The sequence below is a fragment of the Pseudophryne corroboree genome, unplaced genomic scaffold, assembly GCF_028390025.1.
Source record: "Pseudophryne corroboree isolate aPseCor3 unplaced genomic scaffold, aPseCor3.hap2 scaffold_449, whole genome shotgun sequence".
Taxonomy (NCBI): Eukaryota; Metazoa; Chordata; class Amphibia; order Anura; family Myobatrachidae; genus Pseudophryne; species Pseudophryne corroboree.
Window position 1 is genome coordinate 167,837 of NW_026970071.1, and position 25,860 is coordinate 193,696.

Consider the following 25,860-nt stretch of genomic DNA (forward strand, 5'->3'; position numbering starts at 1 on the left):
GCCCCTGAAGCATTCAAGCTGATTTCTTACAGCAGCTTGGCACTGTAACAGCTCCAGAGCTGCTCTGTAAGGCAAGTAAAAGGGTGTGTAGTTTGCATTGTGCATTGGAAGGCACAAAGTAAGCAGACAGGAGGAGAAGTCAGGATAGTGCACAAGGGTATAAAAGGGAGGGGCTCAAGAAAAAAGAAGTGGAAACAGACAGCAAACTAGGCTGTAGAGAGACCTGAGACAAAGAGATCTGAATTATACGAGAGCCGACCAGGGGAAACACAAATTCTGCAGTCAAGTTTCCCACATTTGGGGAAATCGCAGGGGCAGCACACCCAGAGTGCAATGGGTGAGCCTTGCCCTGGGAGAAGCACCTTCATGATCATAGTATCTCACCTGGCAGGTAAGTAGGAGTTGGGCTAGAGCTGGGGAGGGTCGCTGCTCGGGCACCCCCCTGTCAAGTGAAGGAGATCCAACTGAGGCAGCACAAGGGAACTCTCGAAAGAAGAACAAGGCTAGAGGAAGATCTGAGACAAAGAAATCTGACTTTTACCAGAGCTGACCAGAGGAAAACACAAACACAGTCCCCCACTACAACAAATAATGCAGTCGAGTTTCCCACATTTGGGGAAATCACAGGGGTCAGCATACCCAGAATGCAATGAATGAACCTCACCCTGGGAGAACAATCTTCATGACCATGGTATCTCCTATGCAAAATAAGTATGATTTGGGATAGGGCTGGGGAGGGCCGCTGCTCAGGCACATCTCTGTCAAGTAAAGGAGATTCAACTGAGGCAGCACAAGGGAACTCTCATCTGGGGACAACAACTGCAGGGAGAACACATATTTTCAGATGAACATGGGAGGGCAGAAGGCTGCCTAATACTGAAGCACCCCCAAACAACAAACCAAATGCAACAACTAGTGCAAGCATTCCTGGGGGAAGGCCTGCAGCAGATGGATTTGCATATGGTGATGTCATCCAAGCAGTGGGTCAAAGTTGGCTTCAACCCTCGTCTGCATATGAAAAGAGAAAAGGGGCGTGCAGGGCATGGCGGCCTTTTGCGGCGCTTGGATGACCCCTAGTTCGCATTAAACACCTCCACCCTCCTTCGGTGTGGGGCTCATGTTGGCTATGCCACAGCCCCTGAAGCATACAAGCTGATTTCTTGCAGCAGCTGGGCACTGTAACAGCTCCAGAGCTGCTCTGTACGGCAAGTAAAAGGGTGTGGGCCCTGCAGCACTACCTGTAGTTTGGAAGGCACAAAGTAAGCAGACGGGAGAAGTCAGGATAGTGCGCAAGGGCATAGAAGGGAGCAGCTCAAGAAAAGAGAAGTGGAAACAGACAGCAAACTAGGCTGGAGAGAGACCTGAGACAAAGAGATCTGAATTATACGAGAGCCGACCAGGGGAAACACAAATTATGCAGTCAAGTTTCCCACATTTGGGGAAATCGCAGGAGCAGCACACCCAGAGTGCAATGGGTGAGCCTTGCCCTGGGAGAAGCACCTTCATGATCATAGTATCTCACCTGGCAGGTAAGTAGGATTTGGGCTAGAGCTGTGGAGGGTCGCTGCTCGGGTACCCCCCTGTCAAGTGAAGGAGATCCAACTGAGGCAGCACAAGGGAACTCTCGAAAGAAGAACAAGGCTAGAGGAAGATCTGAGACAAAGAAATCTGACTTTTACCAGAGCTGACCAGAGGAAAGCACAAACACAGTCCCCCACTACCACAAATAATGCAGTCGAGTTTCCCACATTTGGGGAAATCACAGGGGTCAGCATACCCAGAATGCAATGAATGAACCTCACCCTGGGAAAACAATCTTCATGACCATGGTATCGCCTATGCAAAATAAGTATGATTTGGGATAGGGCTGGGGAGGGCCGCTGCTCAGGCACATCTCTGTCAAGTAAAGGAGATTCAACTGAGGCAGCACAAGGGAACTCTCATCTGGGGACAACAACTGCAGGGAGAACACATATTTTCAGATGAACATGGGAGGGCAGAAGGCTGCCTAATACTGAAGCACCCCCAAACAACAAACCAAATGCAACAACTAGTACAAGCATTCCTGGGGGAAGTTCTGCAGAAGACGGATTTGCATACGGTGATGTCATCCAAGCAGTGGGCCAAAGTTGGCTGGATCCCTCATCTGCATATGAAAAGAGAAAAGGGGTATGCAGGGCATGGCGGCCTTTTGCGGCGCTTGGATGACCCTTAGTTCGCATTAAACACCCCCACCCTCCTTCGGTGTGGGGCTCATGTTGACAATGCCCCAGCCCCTGAAGCATTCAAGCTGATTTCTTACAGCAGCTTGGCACTGTAACAGCTCCAGAGCTGCTCTGTAAGGCAAGTAAAAGGGTGTGTAGTTTGCATTGTGCATTGGAAGGCACAAAGTAAGCAGACAGGAGGAGAAATCAGGATAGTGCACAAGGGTATAAAAGGGAGGGGCTCAAGAAAAAAGAAGTGGAAACAGACAGCAAACTAGGCTGGAGAGAGACCTGAGACAAAGAGATCTGAATTATACGAGAGCCGACCAGGGGAAACACAAATTATGCAGTCAAGTTTCCCACATTTGGGGAAATCGCAGGGGCAGCACACCCAGAGTGCAATGGGTGAGCCTTGCCCTGGAAGATGCACCTTCATGATCATAGTATCTCACCTGGCAGGTAAGTAGGAGTTGGGCTTGAGCTGGGGAAGGTCGCTGCTCGGGCACCCCCCTGTCAAGTGAAGGAGATCCAACTGAGGCAGCACAAGGGAACTCTCGAAAGAAGAACAAGGCTAGAGGAAGATCTGAAACAAAGAAATCTGACTTTTACCAGAGCTGACCAGAGGAAAACACAAACACAGTCCCCCACTACCACAAATAATGCAGTCGAGTTACCCACATTTGGGGAAATCACAGGGGTCAGCATACCCAGAATGCAATGAATGAACCTCACCCTGGGAGAATAATCTTCATGACCATGGTATCTCATATGCAAAATAAGTATGATTTGGGATAGGGCTGGGGAGGGCCGCTGCTCAGGCACATCTCTGTCAAGTAAAGGAGATTCAACTGAGGCAGCACAAGGGAACTCTCATCTGGGGACAACAACTGCAGGGAGAACACATATTTTCAGATGAACATGGGAGGGCAGAAGGCTGCCTAATACTGAAGCACCCCCAAACAACAAACCAAATGCAACAACTAGTGCAAGCATTCCTGGGGGAAGGCCTGCCGCAGATGGATTTGCATATGGTGATGTCATCCAAGCAGTGGGTCAAAGTTGGCTTCAACCCTCGTCTGCATATGAAAAGAGAAAAGGGGCGTGCAGGGCATGGCGGCCTTTTGCGGTGCTTGGATGACCCTTAGTTTGCATGAAACACCCCCACCCTCCTTCGGTGTGGGTCTCATGTTGGCCATGCCCCAGCCCCTGAAGCATTCAAGCTGATTTCTTGCAGCAGCTTGGCACTGTAACAGCTCCAGAGCTGCTCTGTAAGGCAAGTAAAAGGGTGTGGGCCCTGCAGCACTACCTGTAGTTTGCATTGTGCATTGGAAGGCACAAAGTAAGCAGACAGGAGGAGAAGTCAGGATAGTGCACAAGGGTATAAAAGGGAGGGGCTCAAGAAAAAAGAAGTGGAAACAGACAGCAAACTAGGCTGTAGAGAGACCTGAGACAAAGAGATCTGAATTATACGAGAGCCGACCAGGGGAAACACAAATTCTGCAGTCAAGTTTCCCACATTTGGGGAAATCGCAGGGGCAGCACACCCAGAGTGCAATGGGTGAGCCTTGCCCTGGGAGAAGCACCTTCATGATCATAGTATCTCACCTGGCAGGTAAGTAGGAGTTGGGCTAGAGCTGGGGAGGGTCGCTGCTCGGGCACCCCCCTGTCAAGTGAAGGAGATCCAACTGAGGCAGCACAAGGGAACTCTCGAAAGAAGAACAAGGCTAGAGGAAGATCTGAGACAAAGAAATCTGACTTTTACCAGAGCTGACCAGAGGAAAACACAAACACAGTCCCCCACTACAACAAATAATGCAGTCGAGTTTCCCACATTTGGGGAAATCACAGGGGTCAGCATACCCAGAATGCAATGAATGAACCTCACCCTGGGAAAACAATCTTCATGACCATGGTATCGCCTATGCAAAATAAGTATGATTTGGGATAGGGCTGGGGAGGGCCGCTGCTCAGGCACATCTCTGTCAAGTAAAGGAGATTCAACTGAGGCAGCACAAGGGAATCGTTCTAGATGAATGCTTATTAGCCTTTGTCAGTATGTACTTTTGCAAAGTGTCGCTGTGGCGCAATCAGTTAGTGTGTAAGGCTATTAACCAAAAGGTTGGTGGTTCAATCCCACCCAGGGACTTAATTGACCTTGTTATCAGATTTTGGTGATCTTTAAGTAGACAAGTCAAAATTTCAAACCCCCTGTTATGGTGTAGGGTACCTGGCCTTCTCTGATGTAATCAGAGTTAGATTTGATTCAGTGATTTTATAAAAACAGCTAGGAAGCACAATTTAGCAGTTGGTTGCAGAGAAAAAGAAATATGCTGGCAGAAAAATCCAATTGAGTGATTAAACAGCTCTTCATTTTCTGGCTTTATTTTTATGCTAACTAATTTGTTCTCTGAAAAGTGTCCACAAAGCCAAGTATCTGATTAACATATTTGTAGGGATGGTTTTTCACCTATTACTAAATTAAACTTGCTTCATTGGAAAGGCAGCAAGATGCATCCTCATTTCAATATCTACTGAAATAATACAGGTTGACACCAGGAAACATTAACGCCACTGCATCCTTGCTGCTTTCTCATGTGGAAGTCTGTTTAATGTGAAAACAAGGTGATATCTAATTAGCACACAGGTAAGGAATTAAGAAAATCTTTATTTAAGGGTGAAGATGTTTCTCACAAAATCGTTGCCCCAATGCATCATTGAAATTCAAGCTGGAAAGATGATTTTAATATATCACTTGTACATTTTGTATTGCTCTTCTGGTGACAATGTAGTTTGTTTTTGTCAATTACCATTTTAATAATAGGGTAAAGAAAATTAAGTGGATTTTTGAAAGAAAACAATACTGTCAATATACTATTAAAACAAATTAAAATGGTAAAAGTTATTGTACTTTAAGTAAAAATAAAAGCTAAAATATCAATCCCAGTTTTGGATTACTTTAATGAACAAAAAAAAAATGCATATAGCAAAGGATAGTTTCAATCTGCCTACCTCTGGGTTATGGGCCCAGCATGCTTCCATTGCAGTACTCTGCTGCACATGTAAGTGCAAGAGATCCTGAAGCACTCACTCATCATGCGAAAGTACCAATGTGTTTCTTCATTGGTTGCTGGAAGAAACATCTTACAAAAACTCTCCAGATTATTGACTTTTTAAAGTTTTTCTAGGAAACGTTCTAGATGAATGCTTATTAGTCTTTGTCAGTATGGACTTTTTGCAAAGTGTCTCTGTGGCGCAATCGGTTAGTGTGTTCAGCTATTAGTCAAAAGGTTGGTGGTTCAATCCCACCCAGGGACGTAATTGACCTTGTGATCAGATTTTGGTGATATTTAAGTAGACAAGTCAAAATTGCAAACCCCCTCTTATGGTGTAGGGTACCTGGCCTTCTCTGATGTAATCAGAGTTAGATTTGATTAAGTGATTTTATAAAAAATCAGCTAGGAAGCACAATTTAGCAGTGGGTTGCAGAGAAAAAGAAAAATGCTGGCAGAAAAATCCAATTGAGTGATTAAACAGCTCTTCATTTTCTGGCTTTATTTTTATGATAACAAATTTGTTCTCTGAAAAGTGTCCACAAAGCCAAGTATCTGATTAACATCTTTGTAGGGATGGTTTTTCACCTATTACTAAATTAAACTTGCTTCATTGGAAAGGCAGCAAGATGCATCCTCATTTCAATATCTACGGAAATAATACAGGTTGACACCAGGAAACATTAACGCCACTGCATCTTTGCTGTTTTCTCATGTGGAAGTCTGTTTAATGTGAAAACAAGGTGATATCTAATTAGCACACAGGTAAGGAATTAAGAAAATCTTTATTTAAGGGTGAAGATGTTTCTCACAAAATCGTTGCCCCAATGCATCATTGAAATTCAAGCTGGAAAGATGATTTTAATATATCACTTGTACATTTTGTATTGCTCTTCTGGTGACAATGTAGTTTGTTTTTGTCAATTACCATTTTAATAATCGGGTAAAGAAAATTAATTGGATTTTTGAAAGAAAACAATACTGTCAATATACTATTAAAACAAATTAAAATGGTAAAAGTTATTGTACTTTAAGTAAAAATAAAAGAGCAAAAATATCAATCCCAGTTTTGGATTACTTTAATTAACAAAAAAAATGCATATAGCAGAGGATAGTTTCAATCTGCCTACCTCTGGGTTATGGACCCAGCATGCTTCCATTACAGTACTCTGCTGCACATGTAAGTGCAAGAGATCCTGAAGCACTCACTCATCATGGGAAAGTACCAATGTGTTTCTTCATTGGTTGATGGAAGAAACATCTTACAAAAACTCTCCACATTATTGACTTTTTAAAATGTTTCTAGGAATCGTTCTAGATGAATGCTTATTAGCCTTTGTCAGTATATAGTTTTGCAAAGTGTCGCTGTGGCGCAATCAGTTAGTGTGTAAGGCTATTAACCAAAAGGTTGGTGGGTTCAATCCCACCCAGGGACTTAATTGACCTTGTGATCAGATTTTGGTGATCTTTAAGTAGACAAGTCAAAATTTCAAACCCCCTGTTATGGTGTAGGGTACCTGGCCTTCTCTGATGTAATCAGAGTTAGATTTGATTCAGTGATTTTATAAAAACAGCTAGGAAGCACAATTTAGCAGTGGGTTGCAGAGAAAAAGAAATATGCTGGCAGAAAAATCCAATTGAGTGATTAAACAGCTCTTCATTTTCTGGCTTTATTTTTATGCTAACTAATTTGTTCTCTGAAAAGTGTCCACAAAGCCAAGTATCTGATTAACATATTTGTAGTGATGGTTTTTCACCTATTACTAAATTAAACTTGCTTCATTGGAAAGGCAGCAAGATGCATCCTCATTTCAATATCTACTGAAATAATACAGGTTGACACCAGGAAACATTAACGCCACTGCATCCTTGCTGCTTTCTCATGTGGAAGTCTGTTTAATGTGAAAACAAGGTGATATCTAATTAGCACACAGGTAAGGAATTAAGAAAATCTTTATTTAAGGGTGAAGATGTTTCTCACAAAATCGTTGCCCCAATGCATCATTGAAATTCAAGCTGGAAAGATGATTTTAATATATCACTTGTACATTTTGTATTGCTCTTCTGGTGACAATGTAGTTTGTTTTTGTCAATTACCATTTTAATAATCGGGTAAAGAAAATTAATTGGATTTTTGAAAGAAAACAATACTGTCAATATACTATTAAAACAAATTAAAATGGTAAAAGTTATTGTACTTTAAGTAAAAATAAAAGCTAAAATATCAATCCCAGTTTTGGATTACTTTAATGAACAAAAAAAAATGCATATAGCAAAGGATAGTTTCAATCTGCCTACCTCTGGGTTATGGGCCCAGCATGCTTCCAGTGCAGTACTCTGCTGCACATGTAAGTGCAAGAGATCCTGAAGCACTCACTCATCATGCGAAAGTACCAATGTGTTTCTTCATTGGTTGCTGGAAGAAACATCTTACAAAAACTCTCCAGATTATTGACTTTTTAAAGTTTTTCTAGGAAACGTTCTAGATGAATGCTTATTAGTCTTTGTCAGTATGAACTTTTTGCAAAGTGTCTCTGTGGCGCAATCGGTTAGTGTGTTCAGCTATTAATCAAAAGGTTGGTGGTTCAATCCCACCCAGGGACGTAATTGACCTTGTGATCAGATTTTGGTGATATTTAAGTAGACAAGTCAAAATTTCGAAAACCCCTGTTATGGTGTAGGGTACCTGGCCTTCTCTGATGTAATCAGAGTTAGATTTGATTCAGTGATTTTATAAAAACAGCTAGGAAGCACAATTTAGCAGTGGGTTGCAGAGAAAAAGAAATATGCTGGCAAAAAAATCCAATTGACTGATTAAACAGCTCTTCATTTTCTGGCTTTATTTTTATGCTAACAAATTTGTTCTCTGAAAAGTGTCCACAAAGCCAAGTATCTGATTAACATCTTTGTAGGGATGGTTTTTCACCTATTACTAAATTAAACTTGCTTCATTGGAAAGGCAGCAAGATGCATCCTCATTTCAATTTCTACTGAAATAATACAGGTTGACACCAGGAAACATTAACGCCACTGCATCCTTGCTGCTTTCTCATGTGGAAGTCGGTTTAATGTGAAAACAAGGTGATATCTAATTAGCACACAGGTAAGGAATTAAGAAAATCTTTATTTAAGGGTGAAGATGTTTCTCACAAAATCGTTGCCCCAATGCATCATTGAAATTCAAGCTGGAAAGATGATTTTAATATATCACTTGTACATTTTGTATTGCTCTTCTGGTGACAATGTAGTTTGCTTTTGTCAATTACCATTTTAATAATCGGGTAAAGAAAATTAATTGGATTTTTGAAAGAAAACAATACTGTCAATATACTATTAAAACAAATTAAAATGGTAAAAGTTATTGTACTTTAAGTAAAAATAAAAGAGCAAAAATATCAATCCCAGTTTTGGATTACTTTAATTAACAAAAAAAAAATGCATATAGCAGAGGATAGTTTCAATCTGCCTACCTCTGGGTTATGGACCCAGCATGCTTCCATTACAGTACTCTGCTGCACATGTAAGTGCAAGAGATCCTGAAGCACTCACTCATCATGGGAAAGTACCAATGTGTTTCTTCATTGGTTGATGGAAGAAACATCATACAAAAACTCTCCACATTATTGACTTTTTAAAATGTTTCTAGGAATCGTTCTAGATGAATGCTTATTAGCCTTTGTCAGTATGTACTTTTGCAAAGTGTCGCGGTGGCGCAATCAGTTAGTGTGTAAGGCTATTAACCAAAAGGTTGGTGGTTCAATCCCACCCAGGGACTTAATTGACCTTGTTATCAGATTTTGGTGATCTTTAAGTAGACAAGTCAAAATTTCAAACCCCCTGTTATGGTGTAGGGTACCTGGCCTTCTCTGATGTAATCAGAGTTAGATTTGATTCAGTGATTTTATAAAAACAGCTAGGAAGCACAATTTAGCAGTGGGTTGCAGAGAAAAAGAAAAATGCTGGCAGAAAAATCCAATTGAGTGATTAAACAGCTCTTCATTTTCTGGCTTTATTTTTATGCTAACTAATTTGTTCTCTGAAAAGTGTCCACAAAGCCAAGTATCTGATTAACATATTTGTAGGGATGGTTTTTCACCTATTACTAAATTAAACTTGCTTCATTGGAAAGGCAGCAAGATGCATCCTCATTTCAATATCTACTGAAATAATACAGGTTGACACCAGGAAACATTAACGCCACTGCATCCTTGCTGCTTTCTCATGTGGAAGTCTGTTTAATGTGAAAACAAGGTGATATCTAATTAGCACACAGGTAAGGAATTAAGAAAATCTTTATTTAAGGGTGAAGATGTTTCTCACAAAATCGTTGCCCCAATGCATCATTGAAATTCAAGCTGGAAAGATGATTTTAATATATCACTTGTACATTTTGTATTGCTCTTCTGGTGACAATGTAGTTTGTTTTTGTCAATTACCATTTTAATAATAGGGTAAAGAAAATTAAGTGGATTTTTGAAAGAAAACAATACTGTCAATATACTATTAAAACAAATTAAAATGGTAAAAGTTATTGTACTTTAAGTAAAAATAAAAGCTAAAATATCAATCCCAGTTTTGGATTACTTTAATGAACAAAAAAAAATGCATATAGCAAAGGATAGTTTCAATCTGCCTACCTCTGGGTTATGGACCCAGCATGCTTCCATTGCAGTACTCTGCTGCACATGTAAGTGCAAGAGATCCTGAAGCACTCACTCATCATGCGAAAGTACCAATGTGTTTCTTCATTGGTTGCTGGAAGAAACATCTTACAAACACTCTCCAGATTATTGACTTTTTAAAGTTTTTCTAGGAAACGTTCTAGATGAATGCTTATTAGTCTTTGTCAGTATATACTTTTTGCAAAGTGTATCTGTGGCGCTATCGGTTAGTGTGTTCAGCTATTAATCAAAAGGTTGGTGGTTCAATCCCACCCAGGGACGTAATTGACCTTGTGATCAGATTTTGGTGATATTTAAGTAGACAAGTCAAAATTGCAAACCCCCTCTTATGGTGTAGGGTACCTGGCCTTCTCTGATGTAATCAGAGTTAGATTTGATTCAGTGATTTTATAAAAACAGCTAGGAAGCACAATTTAGCAGTGGGTTGCAGAGAAAAAGAAATATGCTGGCAGAAAAATCCAATTGAGTGATTAAACAGCTCTTCATTTTCTGGCTTTATTTTTATGCTAACTAATTTGTTCTCTGAAAAGTGTCCACAAAGCCAAGTATCTGATTAACATATTTGTAGTGATGGTTTTTCACCTATTACTAAATTAAACTTGCTTCATTGGAAAGGCAGCAAGATGCATCCTCATTTCAATATCTACTGAAATAATACAGGTTGACACCAGGAAACATTAACGCCACTGCATCCTTGCTGCTTTCTCATGTGGAAGTCTGTTTAATGTGAAAACAAGGTGATATCTAATTAGCACACAGGTAAGGAATTAAGAAAATCTTTATTTAAGGGTGAAGATGTTTCTCACAAAATCGTTGCCCCAATGCATCATTGAAATTCAAGCTGGAAAGATGATTTTAATATATCACTTGTACATTTTGTATTGCTCTTCTGGTGACAATGTAGTTTGCTTTTGTCAATTACCATTTTAATAATCGGGTAAAGAAAATTAATTGGATTTTTGAAAGAAAACAATACTGTCAATATACTATTAAAACAAATTAAAATGGTAAAAGTTATTGTACTTTAAGTAAAAATAAAAGAGCAAAAATATCAATCCCAGTTTTGGATTACTTTAATTAACAAAAAAAAAATGCATATAGCAGAGGATAGTTTCAATCTGCCTACCTCTGGGTTATGGACCCAGCATGCTTCCATTACAGTACTCTGCTGCACATGTAAGTGCAAGAGATCCTGAAGCACTCACTCATCATGGGAAAGTACCAATGTGTTTCTTCATTGGTTGCTGGAAGAAACATCTTACAAAAACTCTCCAGATTATTGACTTTTTAAAGTTTTTCTAGGAAACGTTCTAGATGAATGCTTATTAGTCTTTGTCAGTATGGACTTTTTGCAAAGTGTCTCTGTGGCGCAATCGGTTAGTGTGTTCAGCTATTAGTCAAAAGGTTGGTGGTTCAATCCCACCCAGGGACGTAATTGACCTTGTGATCAGATTTTGGTGATATTTAAGTAGACAAGTCAAAATTGCAAACCCCCTCTTATGGTGTAGGGTACCTGGCCTTCTCTGATGTAATCAGAGTTAGATTTGATTAAGTGATTTTATAAAAAATCAGCTAGGAAGCACAATTTAGCAGTGGGTTGCAGAGAAAAAGAAAAATGCTGGCAGAAAAATCCAATTGAGTGATTAAACAGCTCTTCATTTTCTGGCTTTATTTTTATGATAACAAATTTGTTCTCTGAAAAGTGTCCACAAAGCCAAGTATCTGATTAACATCTTTGTAGGGATGGTTTTTCACCTATTACTAAATTAAACTTGCTTCATTGGAAAGGCAGCAAGATGCATCCTCATTTCAATATCTACGGAAATAATACAGGTTGACACCAGGAAACATTAACGCCACTGCATCTTTGCTGTTTTCTCATGTGGAAGTCTGTTTAATGTGAAAACAAGGTGATATCTAATTAGCACACAGGTAAGGAATTAAGAAAATCTTTATTTAAGGGTGAAGATGTTTCTCACAAAATCGTTGCCCCAATGCATCATTGAAATTCAAGCTGGAAAGATGATTTTAATATATCACTTGTACATTTTGTATTGCTCTTCTGGTGACAATGTAGTTTGTTTTTGTCAATTACCATTTTAATAATCGGGTAAAGAAAATTAATTGGATTTTTGAAAGAAAACAATACTGTCAATATACTATTAAAACAAATTAAAATGGTAAAAGTTATTGTACTTTAAGTAAAAATAAAAGAGCAAAAATATCAATCCCAGTTTTGGATTACTTTAATTAACAAAAAAAATGCATATAGCAGAGGATAGTTTCAATCTGCCTACCTCTGGGTTATGGACCCAGCATGCTTCCATTACAGTACTCTGCTGCACATGTAAGTGCAAGAGATCCTGAAGCACTCACTCATCATGGGAAAGTACCAATGTGTTTCTTCATTGGTTGATGGAAGAAACATCTTACAAAAACTCTCCACATTATTGACTTTTTAAAATGTTTCTAGGAATCGTTCTAGATGAATGCTTATTAGCCTTTGTCAGTATATAGTTTTGCAAAGTGTCGCTGTGGCGCAATCAGTTAGTGTGTAAGGCTATTAACCAAAAGGTTGGTGGTTCAATCCCACCCAGGGACTTAATTGACCTTGTTATCAGATTTTGGTGATCTTTAAGTAGACAAGTCAAAATTTCAAACCCCCTGTTATGGTGTAGGGTACCTGGCCTTCTCTGATGTAATCAGAGTTAGATTTGATTCAGTGATTTTATAAAAACAGCTAGGAAGCACAATTTAGCAGTGGGTTGCAGAGAAAAAGAAATATGCTGGCAGAAAAATCCAATTGAGTGATTAAACAGCTCTTCATTTTCTGGCTTTATTTTTATGCTAACTAATTTGTTCTCTGAAAAGTGTCCACAAAGCCAAGTATCTGATTAACATATTTGTAGTGATGGTTTTTCACCTATTACTAAATTAAACTTGCTTCATTGGAAAGGCAGCAAGATGCATCCTCATTTCAATATCTACTGAAATAATACAGGTTGACACCAGGAAACATTAACGCCACTGCATCCTTGCTGCTTTCTCATGTGGAAGTCTGTTTAATGTGAAAACAAGGTGATATCTAATTAGCACACAGGTAAGGAATTAAGAAAATCTTTATTTAAGGGTGAAGATGTTTCTCACAAAATCGTTGCCCCAATGCATCATTGAAATTCAAGCTGGAAAGATGATTTTAATATATCACTTGTACATTTTGTATTGCTCTTCTGGTGACAATGTAGTTTGCTTTTGTCAATTACCATTTTAATAATCGGGTAAAGAAAATTAATTGGATTTTTGAAAGAAAACAATACTGTCAATATACTATTAAAACAAATTAAAATGGTAAAAGTTATTGTACTTTAAGTAAAAATAAAAGAGCAAAAATATCAATCCCAGTTTTGGATTACTTTAATTAACAAAAAAAAAATGCATATAGCAGAGGATAGTTTCAATCTGCCTACCTCTGGGTTATGGACCCAGCATGCTTCCATTACAGTACTCTGCTGCACATGTAAGTGCAAGAGATCCTGAAGCACTCACTCATCATGGGAAAGTACCAATGTGTTTCTTCATTGGTTGCTGGAAGAAACATCTTACAAAAACTCTCCAGATTATTGACTTTTTAAAGTTTTTCTAGGAAACGTTCTAGATGAATGCTTATTAGTCTTTGTCAGTATGGACTTTTTGCAAAGTGTCTCTGTGGCGCAATCGGTTAGTGTGTTCAGCTATTAGTCAAAAGGTTGGTGGTTCAATCCCACCCAGGGACGTAATTGACCTTGTGATCAGATTTTGGTGATATTTAAGTAGACAAGTCAAAATTGCAAACCCCCTCTTATGGTGTAGGGTACCTGGCCTTCTCTGATGTAATCAGAGTTAGATTTGATTAAGTGATTTTATAAAAAATCAGCTAGGAAGCACAATTTAGCAGTGGGTTGCAGAGAAAAAGAAAAATGCTGGCAGAAAAATCCAATTGAGTGATTAAACAGCTCTTCATTTTCTGGCTTTATTTTTATGATAACAAATTTGTTCTCTGAAAAGTGTCCACAAAGCCAAGTATCTGATTAACATCTTTGTAGGGATGGTTTTTCACCTATTACTAAATTAAACTTGCTTCATTGGAAAGGCAGCAAGATGCATCCTCATTTCAATATCTACGGAAATAATACAGGTTGACACCAGGAAACATTAACGCCACTGCATCTTTGCTGTTTTCTCATGTGGAAGTCTGTTTAATGTGAAAACAAGGTGATATCTAATTAGCACACAGGTAAGGAATTAAGAAAATCTTTATTTAAGGGTGAAGATGTTTCTCACAAAATCGTTGCCCCAATGCATCATTGAAATTCAAGCTGGAAAGATGATTTTAATATATCACTTGTACATTTTGTATTGCTCTTCTGGTGACAATGTAGTTTGTTTTTGTCAATTACCATTTTAATAATCGGGTAAAGAAAATTAATTGGATTTTTGAAAGAAAACAATACTGTCAATATACTATTAAAACAAATTAAAATGGTAAAAGTTATTGTACTTTAAGTAAAAATAAAAGAGCAAAAATATCAATCCCAGTTTTGGATTACTTTAATTAACAAAAAAAATGCATATAGCAGAGGATAGTTTCAATCTGCCTACCTCTGGGTTATGGACCCAGCATGCTTCCATTACAGTACTCTGCTGCACATGTAAGTGCAAGAGATCCTGAAGCACTCACTCATCATGGGAAAGTACCAATGTGTTTCTTCATTGGTTGATGGAAGAAACATCTTACAAAAACTCTCCACATTATTGACTTTTTAAAATGTTTCTAGGAATCGTTCTAGATGAATGCTTATTAGCCTTTGTCAGTATATAGTTATGCAAAGTGTCGCTGTGGCGCAATCAGTTAGTGTGTAAGGCTATTAACCAAAAGGTTGGTGGTTCAATCCCACCCAGGGACTTAATTGACCTTGTTATCAGATTTTGGTGATCTTTAAGTAGACAAGTCAAAATTTCAAACCCCCTGTTATGGTGTAGGGTACCTGGCCTTCTCTGATGTAATCAGAGTTAGATTTGATTCAGTGATTTTATAAAAACAGCTAGGAAGCACAATTTAGCAGTGGGTTGCAGAGAAAAAGAAATATGCTGGCAGAAAAATCCAATTGAGTGATTAAACAGCTCTTCATTTTCTGGCTTTATTTTTATGCTAACTAATTTGTTCTCTGAAAAGTGTCCACAAAGCCAAGTATCTGATTAACATATTTGTAGTGATGGTTTTTCACCTATTACTAAATTAAACTTGCTTCATTGGAAAGGCAGCAAGATGCATCCTCATTTCAATATCTACTGAAATAATACAGGTTGACACCAGGAAACATTAACGCCACTGCATCCTTGCTGCTTTCTCATGTGGAAGTCTGTTTAATGTGAAAACAAGGTGATATCTAATTAGCACACAGGTAAGGAATTAAGAAAATCTTTATTTAAGGGTGAAGATGTTTCTCACAAAATCGTTGCCCCAATGCATCATTGAAATTCAAGCTGGAAAGATGATTTAAATATATCACTTGTACATTTTGTATTGCTCTTCTGGTGACAATGTAGTTTGTTTTTGTCAATTACCATTTTAATAATCGGGTAAAGAAAATTAATTGGATTTTTGAAAGAAAACAATACTGTCAATATACTATTAAAACAAATTAAAATGGTAAAAGTTATTGTACTTTAAGTAAAAATAAAAGCTAAAATATCAATCCCAGTTTTGGATTACTTTAATGAACAAAAAAAAAATGCATATAGCAAAGGATAGTTTCAATCTGCCTACCTCTGGGTTATGGGCCCAGCATGCTTCCAGTGCAGTACTCTGCTGCACATGTAAGTGCAAGAGATCCTGAAGCACTCACTCATCATGCGAAAGTACCAATGTGTTTCTTCATTGGTTGCTGGAAGAAACATCTTACAAAAACTCTCCAGATTATTGACTTTTTAAAGTTTTTCTAGGAAACGTTCTAGATGAATGCTTATTAGTCTTTGTCAGTATGTACTTTTTGCAAAGTGTCTCTGTGGCGCAATTGGTTAGTGTGTTCAGCTATTAATCAAAAGGTTGGTGGTTCAATCCCACCCAGGGACGTAATTGACCTTGTGATCAGATTTTGGTGATATTTAAGTAGACAAGTCAAAATTTCGAAAACCCCTGTTATGGTGTAGGGTACCTGGCCTTCTCTGATGTAATCAGAGTTAGATTTGATTCAGTGATTTTATAAAAACAGCTAGGAAGCACAATTTAGCAGTGGGTTGCAGAGAAAAAGAAATATGCTGGCAAAAAAATCCAATTGACTGATTAAACAGCTCTTCATTTTCTGGCTTTATTTTTATGCTAACAAATTTGTTCTCTGAAAAGTGTCCACAAAGCCAAGTATCTGATTAACATCTTTGTAGGGATGGTTTTTCACCTATTACTAAATTAAACTTGCTTCATTGGAAAGGCAGCAAGATGCATTCTCATTTCAATATCTACTGAAATAATACAGGTTGACACCAGGAAACATTAACGCCACTGCATCCTTGCTGCTTTCTCATGTGGAAGTCTGTTTAATGTGAAAACAAGGTGATATCTAATTAGCACACAGGTAAGGAATTAAGAAAATCTTTATTTAAGGGTGAAGATGTTTCTCACAAAATCGTTGCCCCAATGCATCATTGAAATTCAAGCTGGAAAGATGATTTTAATATATCACTTGTACATTTTGTATTGCTCTTCTGGTGACAATGTAGTTTGCTTTTGTCAATTACCATTTTAATAATCGGGTAAAGAAAATTAATTGGATTTTTGAAAGAAAACAATACTGTCAATATACTATTAAAACAAATTAAAATGGTAAAAGTTATTGTACTTTAAGTAAAAATAAAAGAGCAAAAATATCAATCCCAGTTTTGGATTACTTTAATTAACAAAAAAAAAATGCATATAGCAGAGGATAGTTTCAATCTGCCTACCTCTGGGTTATGGACCCAGCATGCTTCCATTACAGTACTCTGCTGCACATGTAAGTGCAAGAGATCCTGAAGCACTCACTCATCATGGGAAAGTACCAATGTGTTTCTTCATTGGTTGCTGGAAGAAACATCTTACAAAAACTCTCCAGATTATTGACTTTTTAAAGTTTTTCTAGGAAACGTTCTAGATGAATGCTTATTAGTCTTTGTCAGTATGGACTTTTTGCAAAGTGTCTCTGTGGCGCAATCGGTTAGTGTGTTCAGCTATTAGTCAAAAGGTTGGTGGTTCAATCCCACCCAGGGACGTAATTGACCTTGTGATCAGATTTTGGTGATATTTAAGTAGACAAGTCAAAATTGCAAACCCCCTCTTATGGTGTAGGGTACCTGGCCTTCTCTGATGTAATCAGAGTTAGATTTGATTAAGTGATTTTATAAAAAATCAGCTAGGAAGCACAATTTAGCAGTGGGTTGCAGAGAAAAAGAAAAATGCTGGCAGAAAAATCCAATTGAGTGATTAAACAGCTCTTCATTTTCTGGCTTTATTTTTATGATAACAAATTTGTTCTCTGAAAAGTGTCCACAAAGCCAAGTATCTGATTAACATCTTTGTAGGGATGGTTTTTCACCTATTACTAAATTAAACTTGCTTCATTGGAAAGGCAGCAAGATGCATCCTCATTTCAATATCTACGGAAATAATACAGGTTGACACCAGGAAACATTAACGCCACTGCATCTTTGCTGTTTTCTCATGTGGAAGTCTGTTTAATGTGAAAACAAGGTGATATCTAATTAGCACACAGGTAAGGAATTAAGAAAATCTTTATTTAAGGGTGAAGATGTTTCTCACAAAATCGTTGCCCCAATGCATCATTGAAATTCAAGCTGGAAAGATGATTTTAATATATCACTTGTACATTTTGTATTGCTCTTCTGGTGACAATGTAGTTTGTTTTTGTCAATTACCATTTTAATAATCGGGTAAAGAAAATTAATTGGATTTTTGAAAGAAAACAATACTGTCAATATACTATTAAAACAAATTAAAATGGTAAAAGTTATTGTACTTTAAGTAAAAATAAAAGAGCAAAAATATCAATCCCAGTTTTGGATTACTTTAATTAACAAAAAAAATGCATATAGCAGAGGATAGTTTCAATCTGCCTACCTCTGGGTTATGGACCCAGCATGCTTCCATTACAGTACTCTGCTGCACATGTAAGTGCAAGAGATCCTGAAGCACTCACTCATCATGGGAAAGTACCAATGTGTTTCTTCATTGGTTGATGGAAGAAACATCTTACAAAAACTCTCCACATTATTGACTTTTTAAAATGTTTCTAGGAATCGTTCTAGATGAATGCTTATTAGCCTTTGTCAGTATATAGTTTTGCAAAGTGTCGCTGTGGCGCAATCAGTTAGTGTGTAAGGCTATTAACCAAAAGGTTGGTGGTTCAATCCCACCCAGGGACTTAATTGACCTTGTTATCAGATTTTGGTGATCTTTAAGTAGACAAGTCAAAATTTCAAACCCCCTGTTATGGTGTAGGGTACCTGGCCTTCTCTGATGTAATCAGAGTTAGATTTGATTCAGTGATTTTATAAAAACAGCTAGGAAGCACAATTTAGCAGTGGGTTGCAGAGAAAAAGAAATATGCTGGCAGAAAAATCCAATTGAGTGATTAAACAGCTCTTCATTTTCTGGCTTTATTTTTATGCTAACTAATTTGTTCTCTGAAAAGTGTCCACAAAGCCAAGTATCTGATTAACATATTTGTAGTGATGGTTTTTCACCTATTACTAAATTAAACTTGCTTCATTGGAAAGGCAGCAAGATGCATCCTCATTTCAATATCTACTGAAATAATACAGGTTGACACCAGGAAACATTAACGCCACTGCATCCTTGCTGCTTTCTCATGTGGAAGTCTGTTTAATGTGAAAACAAGGTGATATCTAATTAGCACACAGGTAAGGAATTAAGAAAATCTTTATTTAAGGGTGAAGATGTTTCTCACAAAATCGTTGCCCCAATGCATCATTGAAATTCAAGCTGGAAAGATGATTTTAATATATCACTTGTACATTTTGTATTGCTCTTCTGGTGACAATGTAGTTTGTTTTTGTCAATTACCATTTTAATAATCGGGTAAAGAAAATTAATTGGATTTTTGAAAGAAAACAATACTGTCAATATACTATTAAAACAAATTAAAATGGTAAAAGTTATTGTACTTTAAGTAAAAATAAAAGCTAAAATATCAATCCCAGTTTTGGATTACTTTAATGAACAAAAAAAAAATGCATATAGCAAAGGATAGTTTCAATCTGCCTACCTCTGGGTTATGGGCCCAGCATGCTTCCAGTGCAGTACTCTGCTGCACATGTAAGTGCAAGAGATCCTGAAGCACTCACTCATCATGCGAAAGTACCAATGTGTTTCTTCATTGGTTGCTGGAAGAAACATCTTACAAAAACTCTCCAGATTATTGACTTTTTAAAGTTTTTCTAGGAAACGTTCTAGATGAATGCTTATTAGTCTTTGTCAGTATGTACTTTTTGCAAAGTGTCTCTGTGGCGCAATCGGTTAGTGTGTTCAGCTATTAATCAAAAGGTTGGTGGTTCAATCCCACCCAGGGACGTAATTGACCTTGTGATCAGATTTTGGTGATATTTAAGTAGACAAGTCAAAATTTCGAAAACCCCTGTTATGGTGTAGGGTACCTGGCCTTCTCTGATGTAATCAGAGTTAGATTTGATTCAGTGATTTTATAAAAACAGCTAGGAAGCACAATTTAGCAGTGGGTTGCAGAGAAAAAGAAATATGCTGGCAAAAAAATCCAATTGACTGATTAAACAGCTCTTCATTTTCTGGCTTTATTTTTATGCTAACAAATTTGTTCTCTGAAAAGTGTCCACAAAGCCAAGTATCTGATTAACATCTTTGTAGGGATGGTTTTTCACCTATTACTAAATTAAACTTGCTTCATTGGAAAGGCAGCAAGATGCATCCTCATTTCAATATCTACTGAAATAATACAGGTTGACACCAGGAAACATTAACGCCACTGCATCCTTGCTGCTTTCTCATGTGGAAGTCTGTTTAATGTGAAAACAAGGTGATATCTAATTAGCACACAGGTAAGGAATTAAGAAAATCTTTATTTAAGGGTGAAGATGTTTCTCACAAAATCGTTGCCCCAATGCATCATTGAAATTCAAGCTGGAAAGATGATTTTAATATATCACTTGTACATTTTGTATTGCTCTTCTGGTGACAATGTAGTTTGTTTTTGTCAATTACCATTTTAATAATCGGGTAAAGAAAATTAATTGGATTTTTGAAAGAAAACAATACTGTCAATATACTATTAAAACAAATTAAAATGGTAAAAGTTATTGTACTTTAAGTAAAAATAAAAGAGCAAAAATATCAATCCCAGTTTTGGATTACTTTAATTAACAAAAAAAAAATGCATATAGCAGAGGTTAGTTTCAATCTGCCTACCTCTGGGTTATGGACCCAGCATGCTTCCATTACAGTACTCTGCTGCACATGTAAGTGCAAGAGATCCTGAAGCACTCACTCATCATGGGAAAGTACCAATGTGTTTCTTCATTGGTTGATGGAAGAAACATCATACAAAAACTCTCCACATTATTGACTTTTTAAAATGTTTCTAGGAATCGTTCTAGATGAATGCTTATTAGCCTTTGTCAGTATGTACTTTTGCAAAGTGTCGCGGTGGCGCAATCAGTTAGTGTGTAAGGCTATTAACCAAAAGGTTGGTGGTTCAATCCCACCCAGGGACGTAATTGACCTTGTGATCAGATTTTGGTGATGTTTAAGTAGACAAGTCAAAATTGCAAACCCCCTCTTATGGTGTAGGGTACCTGGCCTTCTCTGATGTAATCAGAGTTAGATTTGATTCAGTGATTTTATAAAAACAGCTAGGAAGCACAATTTAGCAGTGGGTTGCAGAGAAAAAGAAATATGCTGGCAGAAAAATCCAATTGAGTGATTAAACAGCTCTTCATTTTCTGGCTTTATTTTTATGCTAACTAATTTGTTCTCTGAAAAGTGTCCACAAAGCCAAGTATCTGATTAACATATTTGTAGTGATGGTTTTTCACCTATTACTAAATTAAACTTGCTTCATTGGAAAGGCAGCAAGATGCATCCTCATTTCAATATCTACTGAAATAATACAGGTTGACACCAGGAAACATTAACGCCACTGCATCCTTGTTGCTTTCTCATGTGGAAGTCTGTTTAATGTGAAAACAAGGTGATATCTAATTAGCACACAGGTAAGGAATTAAGAAAATCTTTATTTAAGGGTGAAGATGTTTCTCACAAATTCGTTGCCCCAATGCATCATTGAAATTCAAGCTGGAAAGATGATTTTAATATATCACTTGTACATTTTGTATTGCTCTTCTGGTGACAATGTAGTTTGTTTTTGTCAATTACCATTTTAATAATCGGGTAAAGAAAATTAATTGGATTTTTGAAAGAAAACAATACTGTCAATATACTATTAAAAAAAATTAAAATGGTAAAAGTTATTGTACTTTAAGTAAAAATAAAAGCTAAAATATCAATCCCAGTTTTGGATTACTTTAATGAACAAAAAAAAATGCATATAGCAAAGGATAGTTTCAATCTGCCTACCTCTGGGTTATGGGCCCAGCATGCTTCCAGTGCAGTACTCTGCTGCACATGTAAGTGCAAGAGATCCTGAAGCACTCACTCATCATGCGAAAGTACCAATGTGTTTCTTCATTGGTTGCTGGAAGAAACATCTTACAAAAACTCTCCAGATTATTGACTTTTTAAAGTTTTTCTAGGAAACGTTCTAGATGAATGCTTATTAGTCTTTGTCAGTATGTACTTTTTGCAAAGTGTCTCTGTGGCGCAATCGGTTAGTGTGTTCAGCTATTAATCAAAAGGTTGGTGGTTCAATCCCACCCAGGGACGTAATTGACCTTGTGATCAGATTTTGGTGATATTTAAGTAGACAAGTCAAAATTTCGAAAACCCCTGTTATGGTGTAGGGTACCTGGCCTTCTCTGATGTAATCAGAGTTAGATTTGATTCAGTGATTTTATAAAAACAGCTAGGAAGCACAATTTAGCAGTGGGTTGCAGAGAAAAAGAAATATGCTGGCAAAAAAATCCAATTGACTGATTAAACAGCTCTTCATTTTCTGGCTTTATTTTTATGCTAACAAATTTGTTCTCTGAAAAGTGTCCACAAAGCCAAGTATCTGATTAACATCTTTGTAGGGATGGTTTTTCACCTATTACTAAATTAAACTTGCTTCATTGGAAAGGCAGCAAGATGCATCCTCATTTCAATATCTACTGAAATAATACAGGTTGACACCAGGAAACATTAACGCCACTGCATCCTTGCTGCTTTCTCATGTGGAAGTCTGTTTAATGTGAAAACAAGGTGATATCTAATTAGCACACAGGTAAGGAATTAAGAAAATCTTTATTTAAGGGTGAAGATGTTTCTCACAAAATCGTTGCCCCAATGCATCATTGAAATTCAAGCTGGAAAGATGATTTTAATATATCACTTGTACATTTTGTATTGCTCTTCTGGTGACAATGTAGTTTGCTTTTGTCAATTACCATTTTAATAATCGGGTAAAGAAAATTAATTGGATTTTTGAAAGAAAACAATACTGTCAATATACTATTAAAACAAATTAAAATGGTAAAAGTTATTGTACTTTAAGTAAAAATAAAAGAGCAAAAATATCAATCCCAGTTTTGGATTACTTTAATTAACAAAAAAAAAATGCATATAGCAGAGGATAGTTTCAATCTGCCTACCTCTGGGTTATGGACCCAGCATGCTTCCATTACAGTACTCTGCTGCACATGTAAGTGCAAGAGATCCTGAAGCACTCACTCATCATGGGAAAGTACCAATGTGTTTCTTCATTGGTTGCTGGAAGAAACATCTTACAAAAACTCTCCAGATTAATGACTTTTTAAAGTTTTTCTAGGAAACGTTCTAGATGAATGCTTATTAGTCTTTGTCAGTATGGACTTTTTGCAAAGTGTCTCTGTGGCGCAATCGGTTAGTGTGTTCAGCTATTAGTCAAAAGGTTGGTGGTTCAATCCCACCCAGGGACGTAATTGACCTTGTGATCAGATTTTGGTGATATTTAAGTAGACAAGTCAAAATTGCAAACCCCCTCTTATGGTGTAGGGTACCTGGCCTTCTCTGATGTAATCAGAGTTAGATTTGATTAAGTGATTTTATAAAAAATCAGCTAGGAAGCACAATTTAGCAGTGGGTTGCAGAGAAAAAGAAAAATGCTGGTAGAAAAATCCAATTGAGTGATTAAACAGCTCTTCATTTTCTGGCTTTATTTTTATGATAACAAATTTGTTCTCTGAAAAGTGTCCACAAAGCCAAGTATCTGATTAACATCTTTGTAGGGATGGTTTTTCACCTATTACTAAATTAAACTTGCTTCATTGGAAAGGCAGCAAGATGCATCCTCATTTCAATATCTACGGAAATAATACAGGTTGACACCAGGAAACATTAACGCCACTGCATCTTTGCTGTTTTCTCATGTGGAAGTCTGTTTAATGTGAAAACAAGGTGATATCTAATTAGCACACAGGTAAGGAATTAAGAAAATCTTTATTTAAGGGTGAAGATGTTTCTCACAAAATCGTTGCCCCAATGCATCATTGAAATTCAAGCTGGAAAGATGATTTTAATATATCACTTGTACATTTTGTATTGCTCTTCTGGTGACAATGTAGTTTGTTTTTGTCAATTACCATTTTAATAATCGGGTAAAGAAAATTAATTGGATTTTTGAAAGAAAACAATACTGTCAATATACTATTAAAACAAATTAAAATGGTAAAAGTTATTGTACTTTAAGTAAAAATAAAAGAGCAAAAATATCAATCCCAGTTTTGGATTACTTTAATTAACAAAAAAAATGCATATAGCAGAGGATAGTTTCAATCTGCCTACCTCTGGGTTATGGACCCAGCATGCTTCCATTACAGTACTCTGCTGCACATGTAAGTGCAAGAGATCCTGAAGCACTCACTCATCATGGGAAAGTACCAATGTGTTTCTTCATTGGTTGATGGAAGAAACATCTTACAAAAACTCTCCACATTATTGACTTTTTAAAATGTTTCTAGGAATCGTTCTAGATGAATGCTTATTAGCCTTTGTCAGTATATAGTTTTGCAAAGTGTCGCTGTGGCGCAATCAGTTAGTGTGTAAGGCTATTAACCAAAAGGTTGGTGGTTCAATCCCACCCAGGGACTTAATTGACCTTGTTATCAGATTTTGGTGATCTTTAAGTAGACAAGTCAAAATTTCAAACCCCCTGTTATGGTGTAGGGTACCTGGCCTTCTCTGATGTAATCAGAGTTAGATTTGATTCAGTGATTTTATAAAAACAGCTAGGAAGCACAATTTAGCAGTGGGTTGCAGAGAAAAAGAAATATGCTGGCAGAAAAATCCAATTGAGTGATTAAACAGCTCTTCATTTTCTGGCTTTATTTTTATGCTAACTAATTTGTTCTCTGAAAAGTGTCCACAAAGCCAAGTATCTGATTAACATATTTGTAGTGATGGTTTTTCACCTATTACTAAATTAAACTTGCTTCATTGGAAAGGCAGCAAGATGCATCCTCATTTCAATATCTACTGAAATAATACAGGTTGACACCAGGAAACATTAACGCCACTGCATCCTTGCTGCTTTCTCATGTGGAAGTCTGTTTAATGTGAAAACAAGGTGATATCTAATTAGCACACAGGTAAGGAATTAAGAAAATCTTTATTTAAGGGTGAAGATGTTTCTCACAAAATCGTTGCCCCAATGCATCATTGAAATTCAAGCTGGAAAGATGATTTTAATATATCACTTGTACATTTTGTATTGCTCTTCTGGTGACAATGTAGTTTGTTTTTGTCAATTACCATTTTAATAATCGGGTAAAGAAAATTAATTGGATTTTTGAAAGAAAACAATACTGTCAATATACTATTAAAACAAATTAAAATGGTAAAAGTTATTGTACTTTAAGTAAAAATAAAAGCTAAAATATCAATCCCAGTTTTGGATTACTTTAATGAACAAAAAAAAAATGCATATAGCAAAGGATAGTTTCAATCTGCCTACCTCTGGGTTATGGGCCCAGCATGCTTCCAGTGCAGTACTCTGCTGCACATGTAAGTGCAAGAGATCCTGAAGCACTCACTCATCATGCGAAAGTACCAATGTGTTTCTTCATTGGTTGCTGGAAGAAACATCTTACAAAAACTCTCCAGATTATTGACTTTTTAAAGTTTTTCTAGGAAACGTTCTAGATGAATGCTTATTAGTCTTTGTCAGTATGTACTTTTTGCAAAGTGTCTCTGTGGCGCAATCGGTTAGTGTGTTCAGCTATTAATCAAAAGGTTGGTGGTTCAATCCCACCCAGGGACGTAATTGACCTTGTGATCAGATTTTGGTGATATTTAAGTAGACAAGTCAAAATTTCAAAAACCCCTGTTATGGTGTAGGGTACCTGGCCTTCTCTGATGTAATCAGAGTTAGATTTGATTCAGTGATTTTATAAAAACAGCTAGGAAGCACAATTTAGCAGTGGGTTGCAGAGAAAAAGAAATATGCTGGCAAAAAAATCCAATTGACTGATTAAACAGCTCTTCATTTTCTGGCTTTATTTTTATGCTAACAAATTTGTTCTCTGAAAAGTGTCCACAAAGCCAAGTATCTGATTAACATCTTTGTAGGGATGGTTTTTCACCTATTACTAAATTAAACTTGCTTCATTGGAAAGGCAGCAAGATGCATCCTCATTTCAATATCTACTGAAATAATACAGGTTGACACCAGGAAACATTAACGCCACTGCATCCTTGCTGCTTTCTCATGT

General features: G+C 37.1%; 8 non-coding genes across 8 annotated transcripts; all 8 read right to left on the reverse strand.

Moving 5' to 3' along the window:
- Positions 1-236: 236 nt before the first annotated feature.
- Positions 237-399, reverse strand: LOC135026744 (U1 spliceosomal RNA). Its single transcript, XR_010223330.1, has one exon. It is a non-coding gene; the product is annotated as a U1 spliceosomal RNA (small nuclear RNA).
- Positions 400-551: 152 nt separating this feature from the next.
- Positions 552-715, reverse strand: LOC135026829 (U1 spliceosomal RNA). Its single transcript, XR_010223405.1, has one exon. It is a non-coding gene; the product is annotated as a U1 spliceosomal RNA (small nuclear RNA).
- A 659-nt stretch (positions 716-1,374) lies between these two features.
- On the reverse strand, positions 1,375-1,537 carry LOC135026724 (U1 spliceosomal RNA). Its single transcript, XR_010223312.1, has one exon. It is a non-coding gene; the product is annotated as a U1 spliceosomal RNA (small nuclear RNA).
- A 152-nt stretch (positions 1,538-1,689) lies between these two features.
- LOC135026828 (U1 spliceosomal RNA) lies at positions 1,690-1,853 on the reverse strand. The gene has a single exon (XR_010223404.1). It is a non-coding gene; the product is annotated as a U1 spliceosomal RNA (small nuclear RNA).
- Positions 1,854-2,508: 655 nt separating this feature from the next.
- On the reverse strand, positions 2,509-2,671 carry LOC135026758 (U1 spliceosomal RNA). Its single transcript, XR_010223343.1, has one exon. It is a non-coding gene; the product is annotated as a U1 spliceosomal RNA (small nuclear RNA).
- Positions 2,672-2,823: 152 nt separating this feature from the next.
- On the reverse strand, positions 2,824-2,987 carry LOC135026704 (U1 spliceosomal RNA). Its single transcript, XR_010223292.1, has one exon. It is a non-coding gene; the product is annotated as a U1 spliceosomal RNA (small nuclear RNA).
- Positions 2,988-3,661: 674 nt separating this feature from the next.
- On the reverse strand, positions 3,662-3,824 carry LOC135026745 (U1 spliceosomal RNA). The gene has a single exon (XR_010223331.1). It is a non-coding gene; the product is annotated as a U1 spliceosomal RNA (small nuclear RNA).
- A 152-nt stretch (positions 3,825-3,976) lies between these two features.
- Positions 3,977-4,140, reverse strand: LOC135026839 (U1 spliceosomal RNA). Its single transcript, XR_010223415.1, has one exon. It is a non-coding gene; the product is annotated as a U1 spliceosomal RNA (small nuclear RNA).
- Between the last annotated feature and the right edge of the window lie 21,720 nt (positions 4,141-25,860).